Source organism: Bemisia tabaci, chromosome 7 (genome assembly GCF_918797505.1).
Source record: "Bemisia tabaci chromosome 7, PGI_BMITA_v3".
Classification (NCBI taxonomy): domain Eukaryota; kingdom Metazoa; phylum Arthropoda; class Insecta; order Hemiptera; family Aleyrodidae; genus Bemisia; species Bemisia tabaci.
The window spans coordinates 12,321,948-12,335,791 of NC_092799.1; the positions used below are offsets into that span (position 1 = coordinate 12,321,948).

General features: G+C 41.3%; 1 protein-coding gene and 1 long non-coding RNA gene across 2 annotated transcripts in view; both read right to left on the reverse strand.

Annotated features, from left to right (window-relative positions):
* Nucleotides 1-13,844, reverse strand: part of LOC109035276 (uncharacterized) — a 187,959-nt gene that overhangs the window by 136,226 nt on the left and 37,889 nt on the right. The gene's annotated exons all lie outside the window — the stretch shown is intronic.
* On the reverse strand, nt 1,432-3,266 carry LOC140224981 (uncharacterized). Its single transcript, XR_011900198.1, has 2 exons — nt 1,759-3,266; nt 1,432-1,507 (listed from the first exon to the last, which is right to left on the reverse strand). It is a non-coding gene; the product is annotated as an uncharacterized lncRNA (long non-coding RNA).

The window sequence follows — 13,844 nt, forward strand, 5'->3', positions numbered from 1 at the left end:
GGGAGAGAAACTTACCGAAATTGTCAAAAAAATGACACTGAGTAGTTTTTTATGTAGAAAACAAAGTGTGACAGGAAGGCTGCAATGCAACAAACGTAAATACGCAATTCTACAGTTTCACCATGGATAAGCAAAATCGAAGTCGCGATGACGTGAAGCGTGAATTTGGAACCCTCCACTCTCTGCTGCTAGTGAGATGGCGTTCAGATGCGAGAAAAAAGTTGAAAAACTAGGCTCGATTAGAGTCCCTTTATACTGAGAGTCAAGACAATTCGGCACAAACGGGAATAAAGATTACAGAAATTGAACGTTTTTCGTAATCTTTGATCGGCCCATTCTCAAATGCCTTTCTCCGTTCCTCCTCTCATTCCGTTTGTTCCTTGCCGAACCCGTAATTCTCTGGTCCATTCCAGATTATAATCTTTGCAATTGGTGAAAATGTAATCTTTATTCCCGTTTGTGACACTGTGGAGGCCTAAAATACGGGAACCAATCAGAAATGGATTCATATTGTCTTGACTCTCAGTATAAAGGGACTCTAGGCTCGATTACGTCATTCCTATCTTTTGCTGTGTCGTTCACGCAGTCCTTAAGGAAAAACTACAAATAAGACAAGCGAAACCAACACAACATGCTAATAGAGCAAAGGAAAGGATGCGCGTTGATGACGGCGCAGAGATACAACTATTCGTGCTTCTTGGATGTCCAGGTTGCAACTGAGAAAATTGAAGGCGCGATAGCGCGAGATGTGAACTCTCATTGCTCCGCTCTACACACTACACTAACACTAGCCTGACATGAGTATAACAAAATTACGTTATTTACGTAATTGAAATAGAATCGATCGATTTTTGATTATCCAAACGATTTTTAAGAGTCTTTCGGATGATCATGGGCAATTTGACAAAGAACTGAGATTTCTTTCCATAACATTTTCCGGTGAGGCTTTTCTGAGCCCGTTTTCTGGAAACTTCATTTTTGCACTTGCTCTGCCGTGCCTAGGAAAAATGCCGTATGAAACGTCAGGCGTTGCCAAATTACCTTTGATGAAATGCGGATTTCCTACTAAACTTTTGAATATTTTCCCTCAAAATTTTCAGCTAATTTTGTTCGTAAATTCATTTAAAGTTCCTGAAAATTTCAAGGAAAAATATTCACAACTCTCCAAAGAAATAAACAAGTTGGTTTTTGCAATCGCTAGCGATAGCAATATTCGTCATGGGAACTTTTGCTTCTGGGATATGAAAATGTTAAGGTACAGTTCGTTTGTAGTATCTTCAGAATTGAAGGGGCTATGTAATTTTGTGTCGACATCTCTTTTTTAACATTTTTAATTTTTTTTCTTTGCATACAAGAAAGCTGTTATTTACCAATTATTTATTTTCGTTGGATTATGTATGGTTTTTGGAAGTTAACGCATTTAACTTTCAGTTTCGTTTTTTCGGCGTAAAGTATGATATTTTTACTCTACGCATATGCCCGAATACGCATCATAACGACGGTGAAACTACCAAACCACGTATCTCGTTTGCGGTGTTTAAAAATCTCCGCTCACATTTTATTTTTTTGAAGTAGACCAAATCAATATCATTCCTTGAAATTTTCACAGAATTTTCTCCGCACGAAGAGGAAAAATCACGGAAATTTTCAAGACTGGACGTTAAGTAGCTTTTCATTTAAAGAATAAAGTATGACAGGAAGTCTGCGACGTCGCAAACCGAGATACGTGGTTTGGTAGTTTCACCGTCGATAAGTGACCTATGTGCTTCCTAAGTTGCCATTTTTTTCATTCAAATAGATGTAACCGAAATGTTAGATGTGTACTACCTATACTACTTTCATGTCATTGCTTTATTTATTTATTTATTTATTTATTTATCTATTTATCTACTTTTTGCGTAGGTATAAATTGTTATTTTTTGCTGAGTTTTGGAGAAAATATTGCTTTAAGAACGTGGAATGTAAATTAGTTTTATTGAAAAAAGAAATACCATCATTAATTTGGGCGAACAGAGAAAATATACATCAATATTTGGGTCAACATCTCCCTGATTATATGAAGGATGAATATATTAGTATTTCTGTATCAAAAAACTTAGCTTTTGTCTTCAGAGACACAATGATTCTAGTCCAGTCAATTTGTTTTATTGAAAAAACAAAAAAAACAAAAAATAAATAAAAAAAAACAACTGAAATGTTAGACATACTATTTTCATGTCTTTCTATTTGTATCAATAGGTACTTTTTGCTTAACTTACGAACGTTGAATGCAAATTAACTTTATTGAAAAAAGAAAATAACGTCATTAATTTGGGGGAACATGTGGCTGATTATATGAAGAAGGTATATTCCAGTATTTTTGTTTAACATATTAACTCACGAGAAAATGTTCGTACATTTATCATCTACTATTAATTATTTTTTGATGATTAGTCTAAAACATTCAATACAACCATTAAAAAGTAGTTCCCATCGTCGGGTATCGAACTCCCGATCGCCGGGTGCCCGCACCGAATCAAAAATACGAGGCGGTTTAGTCAACTAGGCTATAATGGATTCCACGTGGGCGAGAGTAAAAATAGCATACAAAAGACTCGGGCAATGGGCGGGACTTATCACAAGAGACCTTGACTGCATATGAAGCGCATTGCTGTTTTGCTGTAGGAGCCATGGTTCGCACTGTTTTAATGCGTCTCGAGGTTCATGCCAGCACGCATTCCGATCGCGGCAGTTGAGCTAAGGCAATATTTGCGTATCCATGAATTAAATCAATCAATCGAGCTCTGATTTTGACTTCTTTATCCGTAACGAGTCCTCCAGAACAATTTTCCACCTTGTACGATGGTTATTATTTCTTTACTTCTATTTTTCAAATTTGAGGTGGGATAATGGCGGCTTCTCAAGAACACCGAGGTAGGCGATCTTTTGCACCAACGAACAGAAAACTGATGGCGAAAAATAACCAATCAGAACCTCCCAAAAAAAAGAATTTGCCTAAAAACGGAACTTCGTGGTTCTGCGCAGATTTACCAGTCAGACACGACATCTCAAGATGGAAAAAAACTCGCTGAAAGCGAATTTTAGCAATCAACACAACTTGACGTAGAGACATGATTGGCTAAAAAATACAACGGTTTTTGATACATCGGAAAATCAACCAAAAATCGGAGACTGGGCGAAACGCTCAAGGTCGCAGAGGTATAGGGAATCCCATAGCGAAAGCAACGGAACGATTGTAATATCATGGGGAACTCCGTTCCCATGACAACATTTTATCAAAGGAAATTTGGCACCCCTCGAATGTTCATACGGCGTTCTTTCTTAGCACGGCAGTATACTGCTCTTTTCGCTATTACGGCAGTACGAATATGAGCCAGTGAATACGACCCCAAGTTATTCCAGTTTTTAAACACGGGTAAACTTATGAATATTTTTCTTCCAATTTTTTTAGCTAATTTTGTTCGTAAATTCATCTAAAGTTCCTGAAAACTTCAAGGAAAAGTATTCATGTCTTTCCAAAGAAATAAACATTTTATCAAAGGAAATTTGGCATCCCTCGAATGTTCATACGGCGTTCTTCCTTGGCAAGGCAGTCTGCTCTTTTCGCTATTACGGCGGTACGAATATGAGCCTGTGAACGACCCCAAGTTATCTTAGCCCTCGGCTAGAAGAAGGGATGAGTTAGAGGGGTGGGCAGTGAGAAAATGATTATTCGAACGTGAGAGCAAACCCTTTGTTTCCGGTCACCGGGCGGGAAGGAACGGAAGCAACTATGCGAGGAGGCGACATTGGCAGCGGACAGCGGAACTCGTGCTCCATTTTCGTCGCGCCCCCGCACCTCGATTTCCACGTGAGCCTTGATTTCCGTATACTCTATGCTTCCCAGGGCTCACGAGGAAATAGAGGATACGCCCTTGAATCAGAGGAGCGAGGTTTTTTGCCAGCGGCCGCAGTTTCCCACCTCGGACCTACGGCTCCCGGTCAGACTGCTCATTAAGGTGGCACGTACGGGCAAATTCATGATCCCTGCCCCCGTCCCTCCACTTTCCCGGTCCACGGATGAAAAGATTTTTTAAGCCAACAAGGCATGCACGACCCGCCATTTTATTTTCGCCGCCGCAAAAACACGTTGTAATCTTCTACGCGCTGTCTCCCCTGCTTTTGTCCAAAGTTAATATAATGATTTCCCCTGGAGATACGTAATGCTAGGCAACGATAAAGGTTAAGGGCCGGTGTACCCATGGATAATGTGTGAAACCACGGACCTCCGTCCGCGACCTTGCAGACTTCCTTACATGCTTTATTTTTTCTTCGGAAAACTTTGGAAACTTAAATATTATTATTAACTATATTATTCTATCTCTTTTTCTCTGTTACTAATGATTGTTAAATATTTTCTTTACATTTATCAATTTAATATATTTTAGTGCTGTTTTATTAGTACAGCACTTAAATATTATTAACTATATTATTCTATCTCTTCTTCCCTATTACTAATGATTACTATAAATATAATTCTATCTCTTCTTCTCTATGAATATATAATTCTCCTCGCAATGTTCATCCAAAATGTTGCTGATTCTTGTATGAGATCAGAGGGAAAAATCAATGAAATTTTTAGGAGAAAATCCATAAGATTCTCCTCGTAAAAATGCAACTTAACAGAGGAAATTTGGCAACATTGAAATGTAGTTACGTTATTTCGTGAGAAGAAGGACGAATGGAGATAGTTTTAAGGATACTCTTCTGGAAAGAACCATTTTTCAAAGTGGATATTTCTCTTCCAATTTCTCAAGTAATTTTGATTGCAATTTGATCTGAAAAATCTGAAAATTTCAAGGAAAAAGATGGACAATGTTCCTTAAAAATAAATATTTTATCGGTGAAAATTTGGCAACTCTCGAATGTTCATACGGCGTTCTTCCTTAGCACGGCAGAACAGCAGCGGGAATCGCAATCTTCTAACATCAATTAATCGAAGCGACACTGTGGAAGGCGCTCTGAGCAACTATTCCACCTCGGGAGTATTGCACAGTATCAGCCGAAAATGAAGGCGCACTATCGTGTTCAGATTGACCGCTACCGTTCACCACTGAGTAGTGTCCAACTGATCGTAGGATATGGGGCTCCTGTTCGATCGACTTGGTGATGTTAGGGTATCAGGTGGCATTTTTTGACGGGAAACTTGAATTTCGACTCAAATCGAGCATTAAAGCCAAGTAAGGAATGTTTCAGCAGATCTACTCGTCAGTACCGAGAAAATTCGTCGCAATCACCAGAATTCGAACCCGGGATCTACTGATCTAGAGTCAGTGGGGCCATAGAATAGTTGTACTGCATTTTTCTAGACGATTGTTTACATACAAATCCAAAAAGGTAAGGTACAGACCCGCAGTCGGGCGATTCTGCATCGTGGGACGCAGTACCGCTATGGTGCGGTCCTACCTTACCTCTTCGGAAATTTAGCAGATTCCACAACTGTATCGCTTGATATACAAAAACATGGGTCATGCTTCCGTAATCTAGATAGAGCGGGCTCGTTTCAGCACTACGACCGCAAAAAATCATGGGAGTTGGCCCAGTCACTGAAAAAAATAGCTCTGTTCACAGGGCTCCTGCACTTCTTTTGTAACAGTCACAGGAGTTTCCGTTACGAGGACAGAGTACTCTGTTCCAACGACCGAAATTCTGTTCTCACGACAGAAAAATTCTGTAAATGTAGCAAAGAAACTGCAGGAGCCATGTGTACAGAAGGTTCTGTCGTCAGCACCATCTATTTTTTTCTGTGTAGGACGACGGAGAGAACTGCGACAAGAGATGAAAGTTTAGGGGGTCAAAAGGCTCATGAATCCGAAACCTGAATGGAAAAGGTTAATTTAGAAGCTATAACCTACCAAGAGCCAGAGAAATCATAGAAATTGGCCCGCAGTAGAAAATACTGTGATAAAGAATGAAAATTTAGGGGATCAGAGAGTTTATGGTAAAGTTTACAATAATTATGATTATTAAGTTTTCATATTTTGCCATGGACTTGCTTGGCTGCAGGGCGCCCCGTCTACGAATTTGTATTATTGTGTGGGGGGCGTGAGGGAAGGGGGTTGGGGGGTTGCGTCATGTGGCGGTGCGGTGGGCGATGCCAAGCCGCGCTTCAGGCACGGGATTGATTGGTCGATGCTTCAATCTTGCGAATTAGTGTCGAAGTAATTTGGCCCATCGCCAGGGACGCGGGGACGCTACGGTCGCCGCACAGTGGATCCAGCCAATCAGAAATGTCGGACATGAGGTTTTCAACTAAAATTGCAAATTTTGATGTTAGTATGTCTACTAAAACAGGCTGATCAAAAATAAGTACTTGTACCGTACTTTTTCAGTACATTCTCAAGAAATTCAGTGACTCCACCAACAGAAAAATTCCGTACTTTTTCAGTACCTCCATTTGACGAAATTCGAAAATTTCAAAACTTTGAAATTGTGACAAAAATGACAAAAAATCCGAACCTTTTTTCGGAATTTCCGCACTTTTTCAGTGCTTCCGGATCGCCCTTAAAAAAGCGGTACTTTTTCCGGACTTTCCGAAAATTCCGGACTCGTAGGCACCCTGGATGTTTAATTTGTCAAATTTTGAATTTGAGGCAGGGGTGCCTGTAAAAGAAAATTTCACAAGAAAACCAACGGAACCACTTTTAAAAACCTCTAAGTTTTGAATGAGCGGACTTTTAAGCTTTTAAAGTCTCCAAATTTTGTCCGACCTTTTCCGTTGACTCGACCCACCGTGCGCCGGCTTGGGTTCTGCGGCTCCAGTCTGCAGCCGAGCTGGAGGCCGCAACATGTGAGCAGCCACTAAACTAGATACAATAACGATAAAGTATTTTCCAAGCACCGCACTAACTTGTTAAGCGATGTAAAGCATTATGAACGGGCAAGGCTAGAGCTGCTTCTCGGGAATAATAATATTTGCACGCGCGCTAAGACTAAGGATAAACTTTCCGCCATCACATATCGATGGCCGCAGAGCAAAACCGCGTATCTCTATCGAGGTGTTTTAAAAAGTCCTCTTCGATTGTATTTCTTCTAGGGTAAAGAAGCCGAATTTTCAGCTTCGAATTCATGCAGAAATGGGTATATATAATATTGAAATAGGTCACACGCAATTTCCGGGGAAATTGTGTGTGTCCTTTGTACCGAGTGTTTTGTGTTTTGGATTGCGGCGAGTGATGCCTCATGGCCGGCTTTTCAGGGCCGGAGCTAAGTTCGACCGGCTTCAGCTTTGACTCTAGGCAGTCGGCTACGCGTTGTGCAGTATAGGCATTCGCCGAGGTCCGATGCCCTAAGCACTCAGAGATGGGCCAGCTTAGTTGTTGTGTGATGAGCATTTCTGTAGTCATAAGGTTCGTGTGCATATCTGTATTTTGTTAGTTCGCGTAGGGGGAATAAAAGTGCGATCCCTATTGAAGACGTGCTGTTGATTATTTCCCCCTGATTAGAGCTTCGCTGCGCCCCCAAGTCAGACAAGCTCAGGGTTAGGGATCTTGCACCCATTTTACCATCCCGGGTCTATTACAATATGCTGATGGAAGAGGAGATAATCAAAGAAGTTTTCTGGAAAATGTTGGCTGGTTTTCCGAATAAAAATAAGTGGACCACTAGACAAGGTACGAATTTTAGAATTCTGATACATGATTCTTAACCAAAATTTGACGTAAAACACGATGCGCACAACGAAAATTACCGATATCAACTCCTTACGAAGATATTCAATGATTCTTGATGCGTGAATTCAAACCACCCGTTCATGAAAACTCAATGCTCTGCGTGATTCACATCGCGCGCTAAACGTTATCATGACAGTCTCTGCGATATAAAAATCTGGCAACCTCAATCTTGACGCTTTGGCTCAGCTATAGCAAAATGCTTATAATTTGAACAACACATGGAGGGAAATGAACAGTGCTCTATTGAAAGGCTTGCTGAAACTGTTGTAGTGCGCGATTTGACTCACGTAGAGCTTTGAGTTTCTTGTAAGCGGGCAGTTCAAATTCCTCGTAACCAATGCGATGTGAAAACGTTAATATCTTTGTTAGGAGTTGGTTTCAGTCATTTTCGTTGCACGAATCGTGTTCTGCGTAAAATTTTGGTAAAGAAACATGTATCAGAATCCTATAATTCGTACCTTGTCTAGTGGTCCATTGGTTTCTCAGTACCGGCGCACCACGCCACGTGCCGGCAGCACGAAACGAGCGCTGGCGCCTTCAAACCTAACAGGGATACTGCACGCATTGCGCGATGCGTGCAGTATCCCTGTTAGGTTTGAAGGGGCCTATGCGCGTGTCACGTTAGTTGCCCGCCGCGGTGGTTCTACGGCAAACTATAAGTAAATTGTTTATAGTTTGAACAACACATGGTGTTAAATGAACATTGCTCGATTGAGAAGATTGCTGAAACCGTTGTGGTGCGCGATTTGACTCGCGTAGAGCTTTGAGTTTCTTGTGAGCGGGCAGTTCAAATTCCTCGTAACCAATGTGAAATAAAAACGTTAATACCTTCGTTAAGAGTTGGTTTCAGTAATTTTCGTTGTGCGAATCCTGTTCTACGTGAAATTCTGGTTCAGAAACATGTATCAGAATGCTTAAATTCGTACCTTGTCCAGTGGTCCATTATGACAGGAAGTCTTCAACGTCACAAACGGAGATACGTGGCTCTCTGACCCGATGTATGTTAGTTTGTTTTACTGTCTAGGCTATAACTAGAAAGGTAACGGATATATAAGGATGCTTTCATTAAACTTTTGAATTATGACCATTTCACTACTCTGCCGTGCTAAGGAAGAACGCACTATGATCATACGAGAGTTGCCAAATTGTCCCGCATAAAACATGTATTTTTGAAGCAATTTATGCGTATATTTATTTGAAATTTCAGACGATATAGATCAAATTAAGAGCACAATCTTCTGAAAAATTGGAAGAAAAATATTAATAAATTTTCCCAAATAATCGAGATTGGTCACAGGAAATTTGGCAACGCCTGAAGGCTCATACGACGTTTTTCTTTAGCACGGCAGTGCTGTGAAATGGTCTGTGAGAGATGGATCGTGTAGCAGCCGAGGGGGCAGGGGCACCAATTTACAAATTTACAAATTCGGAGGCTTTTGGTCCAAGACCACTTTAATACTTTGTCTCTGCGCATTCGAGCTGAGGGATTGCATATGCAGTAAAATGCTCTCACGTCAAACCAGTGCCATGTCAGTGCACAAGCTTTGGTCATTCATACCTTACTCGTGAAAAAACAAAATAATACCAAGAAAGCAAGAAAGGAAGTTACAAATAAAGAGAAATTCTAGATAGGAATCGAATAAAAGAAAAAAATCAGCACTGACAGGGACGAAGGAACGCGCACTAAGCGCTTCGCGCGTGACCGAGAAGGAAGCCGAAACGCCTTCAAATTTGTTGACGCAACACGCACGTTCATTGAGCTGCAATAGTTGCATCGCAACGTCGAACTCTCTCTCTCCACGCTCAAAATTAGGATTTTTAGCATAAGTAATCACTGTAACTGTTGACCATTACTGGGTTAATCATCAATACACTGTTCGGGGTTGCTTTAAGATCGTCCGTGCTTTCGCGATTCATTATTAAAGTCATATACTTTCCGTTGAGTCTCGTGCCTGATGAAATTTTTCACGGAGCAAGAGGAATAACGAATTTCAAGCTTTTGAGTTGACTCTTATTCGCCCGTTTTGAGACCATTAGAAGACTGTGAAGTCAGTTGTGTAGTTTCAACTTCGGGGCACTTTTTTCAGTGCAATTTTCCTGCTCCAAACAGTTTTATGAAAATTTAAAAAACTAAACGAATTTTCTTTGAGGTGGAAAAAATAAACTATCGTAGATTATGTTGGACGTCAAAACAGATCTACTCTAGGTCAAATGACTCGTTCATGGGAAATGAACCAAAATGGCTCGAAATATTTGCAAGGACCATATTGTAAGTTGACTGTGACTACATTATATGAAAAATGAGGATTTATCTCTAAAAAACAATTCAGAAATCCTTGAATTCTAGTTCCAACCAGATAAAGGAAGCAGGGTTTTAAAATTATTATCATTATTAAATAAGTATGTACTCTGGTGCCTTGCAAAATGCACAGTAATCTTAATAGTCTTACGACTGTATATATTCTCATGTTTCAACCTGCACTGACAATCTGCAGTCAACGATTCATACATTTTCGGTCCGCTCGCAAATAATTCCCTTGAATTTTGCAGAGTAAAATAATCGTAGCAAAACTTCTTGAACATATCCGATTGAAAATAATTTTACAGTTACGATTGAGTTTGAGGGTTTCCAATCCTTCTTGTTGCACTCTTTCTATGTAAAAAATTTTACCTAACAGTCTCTCAATTTTGAATTAGAAGTTCAGCCATTCTCCGGAAATAGCGGAGCAAATAGAACGTAAAGCTGCCGCGAGAGAGATATTAATATTCACGAAAGTTTTTGGTCTTGATGCGCAATACAAACATTAAAACTTTAACGCGCTCGGAACTTTGAAACTGAACTTAGTCTTCAGGTTAGATAACGGTCGATAGAATTACTTGCTCTGAAAAAATCTTCCAGAGTTCGATTACTGTGATAAATGTGGACTATTAAGACACTCTGAGTAGCTTATTTTTTCCTCTTTTGAGCTCATGCGCTTTACTTTTTCTTTATCGTTTTCCTCTATTTTATTCGTTGAACGGACGACGACGGGTATTTGAATTCGATACGAAATCGGTTGATCGTGTCATGAAATCGCGTAGAAGCGGTCGAATTTGACGGACGACCATTGGATGGACAGAGCTGGTGAACAATAAGTCCATTCGTCCCACATTGATGAAGATTATGCTCTCCGGAACCTTAATATGGACAACTGCATCCATTATGATAATTTTAACCGTGGTTTCATTTACCTATTCCAAATCTATGATGCATTTTTATAGACATTCAAACTTGTTTTAACCGAACTTGACAGCTTGAAAATTACTGAGGTGGTAAGCAAATTGGGCACTGACCTTTTTTAGGTCATCGCGGTGGTAGAACAATAAAACGCCCGCGTAACAATGGTGGGTAAAAGGATTTTCGATTTAAAAAGAAATAATTGAGAATTGGAAATCAAAAGTATTTTTCTTGGGTCCACCTTCGGAAATGAAGTAAAATCGCGTCAATTAAGAATGAATCCGCTGAAATAAATTGAAATTCAGGTACTTAAATCAGGTGCTTACTTCAGTAAGTTGACCAGTCGGCAGACTTATCGATGGTGAAAGTGCAAAAGTGCATATCTCGGAAAACACGATTTTCCAGGAGAGTACAAAAAAACTGTACATTCCTCTTTATTGTTAGGAGAAGGGTAATAATTCTTGAGGATAGCAAGAATAAGATGCTTTTTCAGACTTCATCAGCATTTTGAATAATTTCTCGAACTGTTGAACTAGGATGACTAAAGCAAGAAGACTTGAAAACCACAATCCGAACCGAGCGTTTGGACTCTCTTTTTTGAAATAAGACTTACAGAAAAAAAGAAATCTTGGAACGTGCAATAATGTTCTTTGGGCATTTTTCAAAATTACGGTTCGATTGAAGACTCCAAAATTCTGACCATCTCTAGTCAACATCGTTGTACACGGTCAGATACAATACAGAGGAGCGCCTTCAACCTACTATGTAATCTTAATGAAAAATTCTGATACCACCATTCTTGCGTCACTTCCGTCATTTTGCATACCCGGCCAATTGAAGGCAAGTCATTTACCCAGGCAACAGGGTACGGATTCCAGCGAAGTGATACGTATCTTTTAGGGAACAGAACCTTCCGGGAGAGCTTCATCTGATATCCAAGAAACCCAACTCCCAGGGGCTGCCCCCCTTCCCATTTCAGGAGCAAAACCCCCGACGGGGGCTGTCACACCTGACATCCGAGAGGCCCAACCCCCCGGGGGCTGCCCCCCTTGGAATCCAGGGAGACAAACCCCCCGTGCCCTTTTCGTTCACAGAATAAGAAGAGGAAACTCTCTCCTCGAATCAAGAATACAACCGCTTGAATCGACCAGCTTTCCGCTCAATATATATTCTTGCTACATGAGTATTTTTTTTATTTATTTTCGATATAATCATATCTTCTGCCTGATCCAAGATAAACGTGATACTCCGGCCGGAAGGTGACGAGTCCTGCTCGGATCAAAACTCACCTCATTCCTTGTGTTCTTTAAAAGAGTTCGCTCTGTACGCGCGTGAAACATGACTCGGGGGGGGGGGGGGGGTCGTAAATGAGGGCAATGCCGCGGGGGATGCGATTCGGAGCAGACGGTGACGCGACGATTGGGAAACATCTGACGGGGGGGGGGGGGGAGCGATGCAAGGGGGAGGGGGGGAGGGGGGGGATTGCGCCTGGAGGACGGGTCGGAAGTCGCCAATCGGGGGCGCACGTGGGACATGAGTCGTTTTCTGCGGCAACTTCCTGGCCCCCGCCCCCGCCACGCCCCCCCCCCCCCCACCACGTCCCCCCCCCCCCTCGGCCCGGGGGCTTTTCTCGGAACGGAATCGTAACATCGTTAGGGAACGGTCACCACTCACCGCGTCGGGCGCCAGTTGAGGACGACGACGTCGAAAACCCTGCCTTCGGAGCGAATTCGCTCGAATGTGTTGTACTGACCCTGCTTCTATCCTCCTCGAGCAGTATCCATTATACACTGGTAAAAAAAAAAACCTCTTGGTTCAAGAGTGCAGTTTCTTGTCGCCGGAGTGTTGCTTGAAACAAGAGTCTGGACTCTTGTTTCAAGCTGATTTTGAATTGAATCAATGCAAAATCCGCTTGAAACAAGAGTTCAAGACTCTTAAATCCGGCGACAAGAAACTGCACTCTTAAGTCAATGCACCGCGGCATTGGTCCAAGAGGTTTTTTTTACCAGTGTACTGCGCCGTCCTCGGCCAAAATATACACTGGTAAAAAAAAGACTTTCGATCTAGAGTCCAGACTCTTGAAAACATCGACAAGAAAAAAGACTCTTGATTCAATCAGATTTAAGCTTAAATCAAAAGGATATCCGCTCAAATTAAGAGGCTGGGTTCTTGATTTAAGCTTAAATCTGATTGAATCGAGAGTATTTTTTCTTGTCGATGTTGTTAAGAGTCTGAACTCTAGATCCAATGTGTTTTTTTTCCAGTGTATGGGATAAAAAGATGCTCGCCACAACCAGTGACTGGTAAAAAGTGCTGTGGTAGTTATGATAACCACCGTGAGCGATGAAGCAGTCGACTTCGGTTGATGGAGATGTTGTATGTGTGAGGAATTTGCGATTTGATTGTTGATTTTTGTGTAGAAGTTCGCGAGAAACACGATGGTGCCACTGGTTTTGTCTGAAATCAACTCCCAAGCTCCAAAAAAGCTCTCAAGTTGAGGACAAAATGGAGGGGACCCACGCTATCCTGAGAGTCCACCTCAACATCAAGACAAACTCTCCATGCAAAGATAGGGAGGAAATACATTAGCAGGGTTGCCGTGTTTTCAGTTTCAGAGTCCCCAAATAAAGTGGCAGCCCTGTCAATGTGTTTGCTCCCTATCTTTGCATGGAGAGTTTGTCTTGATGCAGAGGTGGACTCTCAGAATAGCGTGAGATATCCCCTCCATTTTGGCCTCAAATTGAGAGCTTTTTTTGAGCTTGGGTGTTGATTGCAGAAAAAACCAGTGGCACCATCGTGTTTCTCGCGAACTTTTGAATAAGGATCAACAGTCTAGTCGCAAATTCCTCACACATGCAACATCTCCATTCCACGCCAAATAAGTTTATGAACTTTTGGACTGCGCCAATAGATCG